A 15,271-nucleotide genomic window follows, 5' to 3' on the forward strand; every position below is an offset into this window, starting at 1 on the left:
TTTATAAGGAAATTAGTTAAATTAAATTTTGCATAAAGAACTCATCATTTAATGACTCTCTGGAGAGCCTACACACTGTGGAATTTTAATAAATATGAAAAATAGATTTTTAAAATTCTACTTAGCACTCAGGGCCTGATTATTACCTTGCTGCCAAGAAAAAGCTGTGAAAATGGGAGACGTGCCTTTTCAAGAAAACAGAATAGGCTGTAGAATCCACTTTTGCTAGGCATATATTACCAGGGAGTAACAAAGGATGACTGCGCCTGTACACCACTTCCACAGATCTCTTACTGTTTATGTAAGACATCTGCATGCACTGTTCATGCCTGTCAGTTTAGGATTGTTTATAACCACTTGTCTGCATCTTTAAGAGCACAAAGCTGCATTGTCAAATTATGGATTTGCTTGCATATGGAAATCTGTTTGCATGGGAAATCCCCGGTTTTGCATGTATGTATGCCAATGCACATGGGTGTGAGTAGCAGGTATTTTAAGTAAAGTTTTTAGACACTTCATCTATCAGGTCAAAATGAAGCAATGTGGCCACAAGATCTCACATCCTGAACAACACAAGCTGTAAAACCTCATTTACTAGGCAGGGAAATATTTTTCTGTGCTGCTTAAGAGAGCTCAGTTTGCATATTGTGCATTCCTAATGGTACAGTTGCACAGGCATAGATCGGGCCAAAGGGCTTGAACTGTGGCACGTCCCCACTCCTTTCAGCACCAGGACCATTAACAGCCTCGAGTCAAGAAAATACTAGAGCCAAATTCTGGTTCACAGGCCTGATAATCAGCTGGAACAGATGCAGTGAAAATAGTATTAGAAAATCATTTTAAATCAAGAGCTATGAAAGAAAACTATTTACATGCAATTGTATGAATGCTTACAGTAAAAAGATGAGGATAAGGAGAAGCCAACCCAAACTATCGGAATGGTATAATATCCAATTACCGCACTTCAGGGCAATGGCATCATGCACGTTATTTAAACAGAGTAAAGGCATTAAGCTGTATTCAGAGCTGTAATGGCAGCCTCCCAGTTTCAAACATATTGGGCCCTGTCTTCCGCAAGTGTAAATCAGCCTTGCTGTGGTGTTGTCAATGGGGCTGCACTCATTTGTGGCTGCCAAGGATCTGTCTCATTAGGTTCATCTGACACGCCGTGCTGGAAACCCGTGCCTTTTGCAAGCTCTACAGTTTTTGCTGCCAAAAACTTTTCAACCTTGAGAGAGAGAAAGAAATGTGTGACAAAACAATTGCACTTTGGGATAAAGCTTCTCCAAAAAAATCTGGTTTTCTCTGTCCGGTTGCCAAATGCTTCCTCTCATGTAAGCAATTGAAAAGTCTCATTTGAGCAACTTCTCATGAATAGCATAACTGTTGCAAAGAATGTATAGCCTGAGAGCCCATCTTAAGTATTTAAAGCAAGCTTTGCTCAGGCCCAAGGGAATAGCTGCCGACCTCTCACAGGCTAATCCTGGCCAACCATGAGGTTGTCAATAAGTCCAGCAGCCACTTGGAAAATGAACTTCTCTCCTTTCTCTTCCTGCAAACATCCTCCACACCTGAACTCTCAAACAAGCTACAAGGCTGGTCACCTGCTCATTCCCTTTCTGTGGGCAGTCACTGGGCACTTGTAAGAACAAAGAGTCACTAAGAGTTTTATAAGTAACAAAGTAATGATATTTATTCATAATGGAACAGAAATGTGCCTGAGAAGTAGTGCTATCCTCATTTAATGATCAAGATTTGAAGTTATCAGACCAAGATCTGGCAGGAACCATGGGGTAAGTTCAGAGTAACACTATGTTTTCATCTCCTCAGGAAACCATATTCTTCTGTTACCTCCAGCCTAACTCAGCCAGCCATCATGACGATGAAATAATCAGAGGCAAATGCAGGAGGACAACTTGCTTGGGCAAGGAGCTCTGCTAGAAACTTGCTAGAGTCACTGAAAAATAAGAAGGGAAATACAAGATAAGAGTAGGTATAATATAGGTATAATATAGTCCAGGAGTAACAAATATGTTATTGAAGAGTAATGCCTCATGCACTTTGGAAGAAAGAGGTAAATAAAAACATATTATCCCAATGGTGGCATCTCATTTAGTGAAAGAAAAAAGTCAGTTGGTGCTCCTCTGTGCTCCTGGGACAAGCCTGGGGAGATGTCCCCCAGAGGGAGCGGTGTGGGTGCAGCAGAGCTTGAGCCTGATTGTGAGGAGAGTGGGCATTGATAGGACTCAGTGCTCTGCAAAAAACAGTGTCTGTGGAAATATAACATACTGCTCAAAATTTAGAATGGAAGATAGTTGATATTTTACCTTGCCTCTTATAACTGTAGTAAAAAGTACATTTCAACTATTTTTATCATCTGACATACAGGATTTTTATGCACTAAAGGCTCTGTTATTGTAACATTTATATAGCTGGAGAAGTCCTAATTTATCCCTATTGATTTTAACTTGCTTTTACACGTGGGCAGGCAGCTTCAAATATCAATATTTTTACATTTTGACAGATCTGCTGCAAATGGATTGTTTTACCTATCAATCCTTTACTTTTGAGTAGCAACAAAATATGATGCAGAAAGGAAGGGCGGTCAGCATAAAACCTACCCCACCTTACTTGAGATTGTTTCCAGTAAGCCTCATTGAACATACATGATATGTGCCTCTGGGTTTGTCTTTAAGGCCTCACTCAAAACAATGGCGTTGTGGGACATCTTGTACGTCAAATGGGGTAATTTAACAATAACTCTAGGGAGAACCTTTCCAAGCATATTAAATTTTAAAAGTATATATGATTGCTGGCATCCTTGTTTTACAAGCGGAGAACAAAAAGGACTGGCAAGGTGCTAGGGAGGCCACATAGCAGATCAGTGAATTTTCTCCAAGTGGGTGTGCAGCTTCTGCCTCCAGCACCATTTACTGGAGCACATCCAAGTGGGAAAGAAACTGTCTGCCTGCACAGGACCAGAATTCCTCCCTCCAGACTGTGCTCTTGCACAGGACACTTGCAGACAGTCTCTACAAGTTCTACTTCGTTGCTTCCCTGAAAGCTGTGGGATTTTGCCATTGACTTCAACTGCTGCAATGACAGCTCCAAAATATTTTTAAATTATACGTATATAAATATTTAAATAGGCTGCTTTCACCAAAACTTCCCTTAGGCAACATTAACTTTTGTGACCAGCACTTAGCAGGTCATCTGGGGTCCCACTGACGTTGGCAGGGATTAAGCAGGTCTTAATTTTAATAACGAGAAGCTGTCAGACAATTTCTCATGCTGTTTATTCACGAATGTAAATTCTTTTAACAGCCATTTCGGGCTCTGAAGGACACCTGTTGTTGTTTAATTTCTTCCAGCAAATGCATTTATTATGATTATGCAGTGCTCAGAGGCAGGAGCACCTCCCTGCCCTTTGCAGGCAGCCCAGGAGGACAGGACCTCAGCTAAATGCAGTTATATCTGTCCAGGAGGCACGTGTCTCGGAGTGCTGTGTGCCTGTCCCCTCAGGACAGGTTCTCTGGCCACTTTAGGGAGAAGTAGCCGTGATCACTGACTTCAGCTGAAAATTGGCCTTTAGCTCACAGCGTTCCTTGGATGATTTCTGCTGAGCCTGCTCCTGCATCCCACCCGAGTGAGGCCAGGGGTGGGGAGGCTCTTGCTGCCGTCATGAAGGTGCTTTCAACTGGCCCCGTTCCCCTCTGCCTTGCAAAAAAAAAGCTGAGCAGGGGCAAATTCTGTTCAAAGCAAGGGACAGGGTGTCCCCCTTGATGACACAGTAGAGCAGGAAACTGTTCTCCTAATGAAGAGTTAATATCAGGTAAACTTCCTCAGGTAATCTGCCCTGCCTTTTTACCCACTGGCTGGGTTGTTGCAGGGTGCACGCCAGGACCGCACAAAGGCAGAAGCTGTCTTTCATGCCGAATGAATGCTGATGGCACATAATGCTTATTGCTACATCCATGCTGTGTCTGATAGCATCACGCTAGATAGTTGCGCTTACTTCTCCATTATTCCTTATCCTTAACCAGCAGGAAGAGGAGTGTTCAAGAACGAAATACAGAGTAGTGCAAAGTAAGGTACAGGCTTGTTATAAGGGGAGAGTGAATCAAAAGCATAAAATGAGGTCTGGAGCCCTGCAAAATGAGGCTCTGAAATACACATTGCTATTATTTAATGATGGTATTAATCCAGCCAGCCAGTTCATTGCTTCCTGCTCTTACCCTACTGTGCAAGCCATCATCCATCTATTGTGCCGAGGCAGTTGCTTTGGAGAAGTTTCTCCATCTGACAGAGGAAACAAGAAAAACAGCTGGGGACTGCTCTGTTGTTTCTAAACGCCAGGAATTCAGGATCTTGCTCTGTAACTGTAGAGGATGAGATCCTGGCACCCTTCCTCCCAGAGTCGCTGGAGATAGCACTGGTTACAAAGTCCCTGGGCTGTTAAAACACGTGTTTTGACTTCTGAGATGTTCTCTGTGGTAGTTACAGTGTCTACTAATATAGATCCCAATTTCTTTTGAGATTACAGGACAGTGCCTTGATTTCTTGTTTGAGGGGGTGTCTCAGCCCATATTTCAGTGCTGCAGTCACACAGGTCTTGCTTTGACAAACAGGAATGGGGAGAACTTTCCCAATTTCTAGAGCATCCATTTCTGCAAGTCCAGTTAGAGGCTGGGGACACCCTCAGACACGAGGTATGTGTGAAAATCCTACTTCTGGATTTTTTCATCTGGGCCACAGAAATATTTCTGTTGCCAAATGTTGTGCTTTGTTGTTGTGCTTTGTCATTTCTCCTTATCAGTAGCTGACATGAGCTGGGTATCAACTGCCTTGCTGATTTAGGGGATGGAGATCATTTGTCTAATGGTATAGTATTACTCTCTTGGTAGTTACTAATATTAGCTATATATAAAATGATAACAAGACAGTGATAGGACAGCTTTAGTGTGAATTATTTATACATGAAAAACTACTGCAGATTTTGCTTATATCCTATCTCATTGCTATTTTGTAGGATTTCCTGGACCCTCTTGAAGTCTGTGAGCAGTCCTACAGTGTCACATCAAGCTGTGGAGTGCCACACTGCTGACATCATGCTATACATCACATGAAAAATCAAAACTGATCAGGGCGTGAGCAATTCAGTGCTGAACTATGAAATCAGGAGTTAAAATCTAGAGGCAGCTTTTCTAGAGGTAAGAGAATGGCTTAAAAGCACTTCTGGGTTTATTTCTCACTCCAAGGACAGGATTCCACTCACATTCATGCCCTTTTTGTTTTTAGATGCGAGATTGAATCAAGCCAAAGAGATCTTGTTTTGCTGAGATGTTAAGCAATTTTTTTTTATTTTTTAAATAAAAGGACTTAGCTAAGTAATTCTGCCCATTTCATTGGAAAATACTCTGTACTGCTCTTGCTGACCCCTCTGAACAAGGCAACATTATCAACAGCATGCAGAAAAGTCCCTGACAGAAAGCACACATTCAGAGTATCTTTAATAGAGTACAAATAAGGGGGTGGGACTGAACTTTGGGGTGCTCTTGCAGTCATGCCATCTACTCCTCTGAAAGTGCATGCCCTTCTGCCTGCTTCTAGGGAAACACCAAATTGCATTATCAACTGCTCTGAATGCACATAGCTGGTGCAGAGATTAGAGCAACTGACAGCATCAACTGTTTGTTCTGCATTCAAGAATATAATTCTCCACAGATGTTCCTTATCTACAATATTGTATATTTTGGTCAGTACATTCAAATAATGTCACAGAAGTAAAATACCTGGGGTGGAATCCAGACTGGGAAGCACTTGGCACAGACTGAATCACAACAGAGCTATGAAAAGACCTTTTCATTTTAATTCTGGACAGTAACACCAGAAAGAATAGAATGATTGCGATGTAAAATACACCAGTTTCTCTTCAGTGGTTTGAAACTTACTGTATGCTCTCTTTTGGTTTGCTTGTTAACTTTGTCACTAGGACCAAAAGCTGTTTTCACCTCCGTTTGAGTCAAATGATCGTCAGTACCTGCAGCCAGCTGGGGAGGGAGGACAGCCACCCGGAGTTGTGGCATGTGGGCATCTGTTCCCCCTACCCTCTTCACCCTCACAGGCCCTGCAGTGCTCCAGCCAGGAACCAACATCCTCATTGCTTTAAACAGGGATGCAATCATGAAGCATATTCATTCCCATGGGAAAAAGCATTGCCTTTTTTTTTTTTTTTTTTTGTCAAAATACTGACTGCTGCTTTTAGACTAACGTCTTTCACAAAAAGAGTTTTAATTCCAGAATGCAGAAAACACCTTGAATGTTGGTAGCTTTACTTTTTGTTATGAGTGTCATCCTTGGTTGTTAACGTTATAGGCCATTGCTCTTCTGTCTCCTCTGGGGTATGAGGCATCACTTTTGTTATAAATAGGAAACATGCAGTCATTTTCTATGCATAGGGGAAGCACTTTGTTCTCAGAGAAAGGTGAATTATGTAGTCCAAACAGGTGACAGATAGTAGATGTTGTTGCTTTCCATAACCTGAGATGTAACCCAGCTGTGCCCTTTGCTTTTGCAGATGTCAGCCCTACCATCTGCTGCTGAAAAAAAAAAAAAAAAAAAAAGCAACAAAAACATGCATCGCTGTGGAAACCCTGAGCAGTTCTGTGGTCTTTTCTGCACTCTGGTCAGGCTGGGCATTTTTAAATAGCGTGACCTTTATTGATTCCTACAAAAATGAACTGTGCAAGATGGAAAACCTGAAACACATACTGTCAGTGTTTCCTTTTAGGACAAAGAATACAATTATATTACAGGAGTGTTAAAACTAGAAGATACAAAATCAGTTTGTTTCCTCAGAAAAAAAATTTGGGAAGGCCTCAGAGGAAAAGAATGGGTGACAACAGAAAACAGATCTGATCAGTGAGATAGTAGAAGGATGGGAAAAATACTTGTTCCACTGAAGTCAGAGGTAGTTATGGCATTGCTTCAATAGAAGAAGCTTTTCATCAACTAGAATATTTAATGCATGACAATTTTACATCCTTCTGCCTAAGAAGAGTGCTGCGGCCTGAAATTGTTCTCGCTGCTGTAGGTGTGAGCTGGCTGCTGGTCGCTAGCTGCTGGCAGGTGCTGGCTGGGAAGTGGTGTGAACAGCCCAGGAAAGGGAAACCCACAGAGCCATACGAGCCTTACTGCCTTGCATTCCTCCCCTTGCTCTGAATGGCACTGTCCCATTGCTTTTTTAACAGCAAGAAGATAGGGCAGACAACAGGAGCCCTTTTGCAGCATCTGCTTTGTTCCCTATCTGCTCCTTGTCCCAGCTGGATAGCCTCAGGTCTTCGGCTGCAGTCTGCTGCTGGTCTCCAGTGAGAGACAAGCCTGAGTAAGTAAAACATTGAAGCAATCACTTTGTAGTGTAAAGCATGTGTCCATGGGTTTGTTTTCTCTTCTTCGTTTGATCTAATTCTGGGTGGCTCTAGAAGGAGCACTAGTTCTGTGGAACAGCAGCTAACCAAAGAGTTGCAGTGTGCAGGAGAGCGCAGTGAGTGCTTTCAGCTCCACAGACTTGTGCTGTTCTTGGCCACTGCCAACATGGCAGTGCTGAAAACAAGTGTGCAAGTACTGAAATGAAATCACTCAAACAATTTTGAGCAATGTGATTGTTTTTCCTGACTTTAAGATTTTCTCTGTCTACATTACTCTGTGGTGTCCTATGTGGTTAAGGGCAACAAACTGTTTCTGCTCTTGCATGGCTTTTAGGTTCAAACCCCATTTGGATAAGTGCAAAAAGCCTAGCCTTAACAGACTGGCTTTTCTAAGTCAAAGAAGATGGAAGACAAATGTAAGGAGTACTGCGCTGCTTTGTGTCACTGTGAAACATCAGGTATTCTTCAAACAGCTACCAACATGTTCTCCAGACTTCTTGAAAAAAAAAAAGGAGAAATGAGAAGATCTGAATAAAAATGGGAAAATAAGGACTTGTACTATTAAGCTATTAGTCTGGTTGGTCTGAGAGGGGCTGTCTAGCAAAGGGGCTGGTTGCCGTGTTATTCATCAACTTTGCTTGCAGCCTGAACAATCCTTATGGCTGCCAAAAAATCAGGACAATTTCCTCCATCTGTTTAGGTGAAGGCTGTTCAGGCAAGTTATGACACTTAAATTTGTGAGAGATATTTCTGAGACTGTTTCTGGGAGATGATATACCATAATAGCAGGTGAAACTGCAGACTCCTCCACAAAAGAACATTTGATGTCTAACACAGACAGATGCTGATGTAAATGTTTATGAAGAATTTAAGTATATGACATTGCCTGTATGGCAATGCAGAAATTATACTGCTAGTGAAAGATATGTTATGAAATAAAAATCATTGGATGAGGAATGGATGAGAATGGTGCCAAAGCAGGACCACTGCCATGACAAATGTAGTGCCAAGCAAGTGCAGCAAGAGGAAAATCTATTAATTACATATATTCAGTGTTAGAGGCATATCTCAAATCTGTCATTTTAAGATGCTATTAAAATTAATGCTGTCCTGAGAGGTAACTCTTGGAACTATGTATAAAAGTACCCAATTAATTTGAAAAAAAAAATCCAATGAGATACTAGATTTTGAGAGAGAAGCAGTGAGCAGCTAAGCATACAACCAGGCACTCATAAAATGGACTCTCCTTGGAGAAGAACACTTTGTCTCTCATTTCTGAGAGCTGCCTTGCAGCTGGAACTGAACTGGAGAAGGAACTACAGGAATTGAAGATCACATTTGCAAATCTTCTGCAATTTTGAAAGGTATTCTTTTACTTATTAAAAGGGCATTTTACCGAATACATTCATAGCAAATACCAGTGGGTTTACTTAAGTGAAATAAATTACCCCCCTATTGAAACACTCTTTCATTTATAGACGCAGACCCTGGAGTCACTGGTCACTAGTTTCCACATCCATGATTTAATCTGACAGTGAAAGTGAGGGAATCCCTGACATACTCAGCTCTGGCAAATGAACTACAAACATTTTCAGCTCTTTCTCTTCTTCCCATTCTAGTCCACTGCAGGACCCCAAAACACATTTATGACCTGGGTGTGTGTGGTAGGATCTGTAAAATAATCAGAACAACCAAACTTGTGGCTCCACTCCTTCCCCTACCACGTAGGAGTTTTGAGTGGATTAATGGTGGGGAGGGAATAGACCGAGCATTTCTGCAACACAAACGGAGCTTCTGGTGTCCCTGCACTTCACTGCTTTGGACATGCCTTTATCCTTCTGGCTGTCAGAGCTTGTGAGATGTGTGTTATTTTATGTCTGTAACTACCACAGCAAGGCCTACATGTATAATCTCCACTGTGGCAGTACCCAAAGTCAGTAAGTGAAATCACAGCCTTGTATTGATTTTATGTACTGCTGATAATGAATTTGGGAATCCTCTGGGATTAGGTAAACGTGCTGACAGAGCTATGGGGTAGGCTCCTATATTTCTTTTTCACAGCAGGTAGCCACTATTGACATACACATTTTTGTTACAATGATGTATTAAAATTCAATATGTGTGTCTCGTCTTATTTAAAACAAGGGGGGAGGAATGGGGAGGGGGGGTGAGATTGGCCTGCTAATCCTAATAAAAGGAAACCCATTCAAATAAGTAATTTTATAAACTACTGAGCACTTTTACTGAATGAGAAGCGAAGTCTCTTGCTATTAGCTTTGGCAAAAGCAGAGCTGCTTTGATTATTAAAGCCATCATGAGGGAATACCTAGCAGCAGATGCTGCCAGTGAACCACATAGACTGGTCGGGAAATCCTTGTGATATGTAAGTGCAGGGAAACATTTCATTTAATAGATAGAGGAGAATCAAATTACCACTACATTCAAAGCAAAACTATCATACACAACAACAACAACAAAAAAGGCTACTATTCATGTTCTATTATATATTTATATATTTATTAATTATCCTTTTCTATGCCAGGAGGTATACACTGCATGGTATGGACACACTATCTCATCATCCAATGCTGTCAAATGCTTAGAATACATGCAGCAGAGATATGGATAAAAAAGGAAGGGGATGTGCACCTGGAAACGTGGAGGTAGATCCCTGCATCTTGGACCCTGCCTCAAGCAGCCACGGATTCAGCCCCCTCTATGTGAGTACAGGGGTTACAGAACAGGAACCCATGCAAACAGATACAAAATGTATCAGAAACACTTGAGAACTGACTTTAATAGTTAAAATTTAATTTTGTATTTCAGTGATTTATGTATTAATATGTCCTGATTCTTGATTATGGAAGGCAGTGCTTGTAACATTTGCAAAGCTCACACAATCCTCAGAATTTGCTTAGATAGTGATTTTGAAGGCATGTGCTGCTAATCAATGTGATAATGATTTATTCCATGCTGTAATCCATCATTTTATCACAGCACACAGTTTAGCAATTTGCTTATGCTAATTATTACAACAGCCAGAGCAATATGAGCACAGCTCTAGGCTGTGTTTGCTGTTTATTTACATTTCTTCCTTTTACCATGGGGAAGGCCCAGAATCCTACAAACACCAAGAAAAATTTATTTAGATACCAAAGATATGTATCTTGCAATCAGCAAATTCCCCTTCATGCTCACTGCAAAAGTGGCGTACAGAGAAAGCTGCTCTCATCTCCAGCACCCACTGCACTCCTGGGTGAGGATATGAAAATGAGACAGGCAGGAATTTGAGGTAATGGGGCTTCTTGCACTGATGCTTGTACCAGAGTTAATGCGTTCAGTGGTCAAGACTGTTAATCACAAGAGCAAAGCAGTGAGTCAGCAGTTTTGCAGATAGAGCACTAGGTGGGCATCAAATTAAGGCTTTATCTTCTAGCTTTTGTTGCAGTGCCTGCTTAGGCTGTTTTAACCTTTCCGAGGGCAGAAAGCCCTTGTTATTCTTTGCTTGTGAGTGTATTCCTAACTGAGAGGATCTTAGCAATGCAGTCAGCAGTGCATGTGAAAATATGAGTGTGCCCCTGAGGTATTCTGTGCATGTACAGCTGTTCGTGAGGGTAGACAGTTCCTCTCCTTCCCACCTGTGCAGTCTAAGTGTGACCTGCCTGTTTTGCCCAAGAGTGGCATTCGCTATATCTAAACATTAGTGCAGCCTCCCCGTACAGTGAGCTGAAGGTGGCTGTGAGTGAGGAGAAGCCTTCAATGTGTCCTGTAAAGGGATTTTAGTAGGCAAGGGTCAACCATGGAGTGTGTCTGAGGGAGCTACCAGCAAGAATAAAGGCAGAGACACTTCTCCCTCCCATCTGCCCTGGGGGAACCCAGCACATGTTGGTGTAGGCTTGAGAAGCGTCAGACATGCTCCTGGATGGAGCTCTGTATTTTGGGGCATGCTCTAGAGCCAGTCATCCAAGACAGTGAGTGCAGGGCAGTTGTTTCAGTGGGCAGATGTGTCTGGAGGGCATTTGAACCTTCTGCCATGCCTCTGGCCTTGCTGAAAACCGGAAGGCAATGTTGAGATTGCAGCCTGTCACAGAACAATAGTTTTCAACCTCCATCATAATTGCCCTCTTAAAAGTAGCACAGAAGAGTTTCCTGACAAGGCCATTACTGTTGAAAGGACAAAGGGAAAGTAGTTAGTTGGCTGTGTTCAGAACTGGGTTATCAAATTAGCTTCAGCCACTTTCAATTACAGAATCTCATGGTTTTGAAATGAGTTCTAAATGAGGGGCTATAATTCTTTGTCTGCAGTGAGCAAAAGAACATAATCATCATTATTTAACAGGGGCCTACAGTCTAGCTAGCTCTGGCATAAGTTCGTCCAAAAGAAGAAAGGATTCAATTGGTGTGAGCGAGGCAGAAGATTATCAACTGGCCAGGCTTCAGTGCATTTCTTAGTCCTGCAGCTATGGAAGTGACCTTGGGACTCATCCAGGAGGGATTTACTCCCAGAGCCATTCTGAACTGCTAGCTAATGAAACATAAATACCAGAAAAAATTAGAGCAGTTCAGGTTGTCCCACACATGCATCATTCCACCTTAAGCTAGGGCTTTGCTCTGCAGTGGCTTTGATTCTGCCTGAAGAGCATTGTTGTCGTTATGAGGGTGTTAAATCCTACCTGTCTGGTGGCTGTTTGGTATTGCTGCAGCTCTGTGTCACAGGAACAAGGAGAGAGAAGAGCTGGGCTCATGCCAGTAGAAAGGAGGCTCATCTGTGGGATCAGGCAGCCTTCTGAAATGAGCCAGTGCCTGTCCTGCTGCACCTTGTCTTCCTCAGTGAAGCAGATGGAGTAGCCTTTTGCTGTGCTGTGCCACTACATCCACTTTGCCCCACTGAGCCAGGGGTTCTGGGCGCTGTAGACAAGCTTGGCTAGGGATGACTGGATCACCCAGTGCATATAGGATGAACAGCAGTGAGTGCAAAACTTCTAGAAATGCAAGGCAACTGTACAGGGAATGCCATGCCATGACCATCCTCACAGGCTACTTCAGGATCCCCTGTGGGTTCAAGAGAATGTCTATCCCCGTGCAGACTTGCAGCCTCCCTCCCCAGGCTGTGGTTAGGTGGCTTGGGATGGCCAAGTCCATGGAACCAAGGCAGTGACTGGGACCTCTGAGGCCATCTTCCAAACACAGTCCTTTAACAATATGCACAGGCAACATCAGTGAAATCATCCAGGCTTCTTGGTCTCTGAGGGAGCTGCTGCTGACATCCAGATTACTTTTCTGTGCATGGTCCAGAGCAGCTACAGCTACATAAACTGCAAGGACACCATTGTCATGCAGGCACTGGTGGGCCACCATGGGAGATCAACAGATATCTTGGCAGGCTTCATTGCACACTTCATGACATCTGTGTTCTCTGTAACTCAGGCCCTGAAACCAGTATAGATTAAAGAAGTTGAATTATTGTCTCTGTTTTTCTCAGTGCCTCTATCTGGAAATAAAAGACACTGTTTCTTCTTTATATCTCAGGATGGCAGCTGCAAGGATAAGAATGAGAAGAAAAAACTTCACAGATGGAATCATAACAAATATTGGCTTGTCTCCATGTGGAAGTAAGCAGTGTGTGGTACCTGGGATGTGCACCACATAAACTGGCCTGCATTGATTCCCTCGCTGCACACTCCTAATGCAAAGTAAGTGTGAAATCATTTCACATCTTTAAAGTAAATTCTGATCTGGCTTATCTCACACTAAGACATGTATTTTCCTCACCAAACTCTGGACTGACACATCTACTTAAGGAGCTTACGCTATCTCTGGGGTAGTAGAGAAAGAGGGTTCACCAGATTATGATGAGGTGAGGGTAGGGAAGCAAGTCTGGAGTGTTGTCTGATACATTTTCAGGAAAGATTTACCAAATAGACAGACAATCCAAGGACCACTTTTCTCTTCCTGTTCACTGGATTTCCAAAGTCAAATTTACTGTCTTTTGGCTGTTGATAAGTTTGGCCCAAATAGTGGGTGAAAAATTCTGTCTCTGCTGAAATGAAGGGAGTTCTGTCATTTATTTCAAGAGGTCATTGATTCTTTAATTTTTGTTTTGTGTTTCTGAATCAACATTGCCCTCAGGCTTATGAATGTATTTAGATTTACACACAGTCATGAATATACACACAAATGAAAGCAACAGAGAAAGAACCAATTTCTTTTTGAGTTCTGCAGCTTTTATGAATTTGTTCAGTCCTTGTTCTGTACATTAATTTTATTTCCAGCAAGATTTCTATTCTATACAAGTTACAAAATGGATATCTGGGGAAAACTCATGCCATTTCACACTAGATTTGTTGTTATTGATGCTGTCAGGAATTTAGACATTGACTTTCTTGTTTTCCTTGACAGTTCCATGAGTTTTATTCTGTTCTTCATCATAAATGGAGTTTCACTGGCAATGTCTAATAGCTGCTGAAATTGCTTATAAATTTTCCTTGGAAAACATCGTATTATGTATAAAAATTAAATGATTGTAAACAGTGGGAATATCAAGGTCAGTCAGTTGTGTAGTATAAAATCGTATCATAAAAAAGTGCAAAATGTCTCCTTAATGGATGCATTGCCTGACTAAGGGTTATAGCATTTACGCTCAACTTGCTGCTCAGAATGGCAAAGAACTCTGTTACAAAAAATGAAAGTTAACAGAAAAATTAATTTTCCAATTAGCCCTGGAGAGGGAGGAACTCTTCTCTCATCAGAGAGATGGATGTGAGAACAGTATCTAGTCTGGGTCCTATGAGGACCATCATAAAAGGAGTTTCATTCAGGTGTTGAATGAACAAGCAGGCCTTGGGTTGACTCCTGGATTTGTTACCAGGGTCATGTGCTGTTTCACTGCCTTGGCTTCACCTCTCTGAAATGAAGTTTGGTCTTTCTCCTTCCTTGTGGACTTCTCTGTTTTGACACTTGGATTTTAGATACTTTACAGGAGACAGAGAGAGTCTCAGGGCCTTGATTTTGTTAGATCCACTTAACACTGTTATGAATCAAAGTGTTTTTAATTATAGACAGTTCTGTATACATCTGGCACATCCCCAAATGCTAGCTGGCTCATGGAGAATGTGTTGTCAACACAGTGCAAGCAAGCTAGGTCCAATTTTGAACTCTAAACACACTGGAGACCATTAGCAAGTCAAAACCTCTCTCAAGAGATCTGTAACATTCCTTGCTGCTTCTTCTTGGCTTTCAGCAAAGAGAAATCCCACTGCCTCCTCTTGCAGCCATGACCATGGTGCATGCATGCCCTCCTGTGCATGGAGTGCAGTACACGTGCAGCCACAGTCTGTAAGAGGAATTAGCACTTCGGTGCGCAAAACAAAGGGGCAGGTGGTGTGTTGCTGTATTGTTTACACACCTCATTCATGCAAGCCTCTGTTACATAGTCTAATGAAACAAGGTGCTCTGAGGGAAAAGCCCATTTAACAGAATAACAAATCCCATTAAGCTCAGTGGAGCTGGAAATCTACTGCATAATAAATTAACTCTGAATTTGTGGCTCTGAACATAAATTTCCAGGTCTAGACTGATAATTTTTAAGCTTGCATGCAACTTGGCTAATAAGCTCAGCATTGTTTTTCCTTTGGATACATTTTACTGATAGTTTTTCTCTTTTAGTTTCTGTCAGAACAGCAGTTAAACTGCTTTGATCTACTTTTACAGAAGGAAAAGCTGTCACATTCAAGCTTCAGGAACGCTTGTGCATTCCTGTTATGGAAGGTACCACCCAGACTTGTAAGCAAGAGACTGCTCCTGTCCCGAAGGCTTTGCAGTCTAAGGCACTCAAATCCAGTCCT

This window comes from Aythya marila (genome assembly GCF_965140915.1).
Source record: "Aythya marila genome assembly, chromosome: 15".
NCBI classification, from domain to species: Eukaryota; Metazoa; Chordata; class Aves; order Anseriformes; family Anatidae; genus Aythya; species Aythya marila.